Source organism: Genypterus blacodes, unplaced genomic scaffold (assembly GCF_046128005.1).
Source record: "Genypterus blacodes isolate CSIRO-AG114 ecotype Tasmania unplaced genomic scaffold, CSIRO-AGI_Gbla_v1 ptg000015l_1, whole genome shotgun sequence".
In the NCBI taxonomy this organism is placed as follows: Eukaryota; Metazoa; Chordata; class Actinopteri; order Ophidiiformes; family Ophidiidae; genus Genypterus; species Genypterus blacodes.
Genome location: NW_027466829.1, coordinates 4,252,501 through 4,253,978, shown reverse-complemented (window position 1 = coordinate 4,253,978; position 1,478 = coordinate 4,252,501).

Sequence of the window (1,478 nt, the reverse complement as noted above, 5' to 3'; positions counted from 1 at the left end):
ACGAGCAAACAAGTCATTCTGGGAGATTCAACTTCCCTTCAAGTCAAACAGCAGATGGACACGTAGCTCCTGTACCAACTTTAACTTTGGAGGTGCAGAGGAAATGTGTGTTTGGCTTTAAGAGCAGCCTGGTGTTTGGGGTTTGGTGCGTCCTGATGATATTTCCTGTTGTTTCCTCTTTAAGATAGTAAACACACTCTTTTATATAAGTCACTCTGATAGTTTAGGTCCTGCACCGTATCACACTCTTTTTTCTAACACACATAGCTGAATTCGTCGACTATGCGGTAACATTTGACTCCATCGAGGTCTGCCAAGGGTTAAACGAGTCGCTGCTGCTGCTGCTGCTGCTGGTGAGACTGAAACGGGACGCGACACTTTCAATTACTCGCTTTTAATTAGGAGATTAGAGCCCTATCCGCCTCGGCAGTGTGTGTTCGTTAAGCCTGAGTGAGACTTTCTGCAAAACGGTTGAGTCAGCACTTTCATCAGGCTGAGATTGCACCCAAGGAACGCCACCAGCTGGGCACCCGAGTGGGATCGGGGAGAGATGGCCTCAAAAAAGAAGTTAGAGGAGGAAACGGAGCAGAGACACGAGTGCGAGGGGAATCATAAACACGGGAGAGAGAGAGAGAGAGAGAGAGAGAGACAGAGAGAGAGAGAGAGAGAGAGAGCAAAGGGCATTTTTATTCAAAGCAGACACAGCGCTCTTCATCCATAAGGTCAGAAACACACACACACACACACAGCATTTGTGGAGGGAACAGCACAATGAGGGTTAAAGAAGAGGGGGAGCGTGTTTTATTATTAATGTGAGATGCGTTCTGGGTAAGTGTGCAGTCAGCTCCTTTCCTAGGCCTCGGCGCTGCTCTGCCGCAACATCGCAGTGGAGTCGGGTGGAATCTTTGCCTCCTGGGCATCAGGAATAATATAGAGTGAAGAGCTGAGGAGCTGGTTTGAGTGAAGTTAGTTAAAATCCAAGACTTTCTGTGTTTAGCAAAAAATGGAAGAAGAGGATTTGACTGAGGATGAAGAGCTGCAAGTTAAAAGGCAATACTGCGAATGACACAAGTGGAAGTCACGACACAGAACGAGCAAACTGCCTTTAGCTCCGTCATTTCGGAGTTTGGACAGAGGAACTTTTTCCTATCATTAGTCCAATTGTCAGGCTGTGAATCTCTGCCTGGCTGTTGTGTGTCTGGTGTTGACCGCTGTTGTTTACTCGGCTCCTCCGTCCGTTGGCACACGATCGTGTCTGGCTGCTTATCTCCAGCCTGAGTGAGGAAAAGTGATGAAAATGGATGCTGCAAATGCAACACAAACACATTAGAATCTCCAGAGAGCCGGCAGACGGGAGAGCGGTGGGCCTTTTCAAGCACTTCATCATTTTTCTTCATTATCGCTTTTATTTTCCTCCCAAAACACAATTACCTTTGATCTCGTCTTGTACTGCACTTTTCCCCAAATCTAATCTTTGT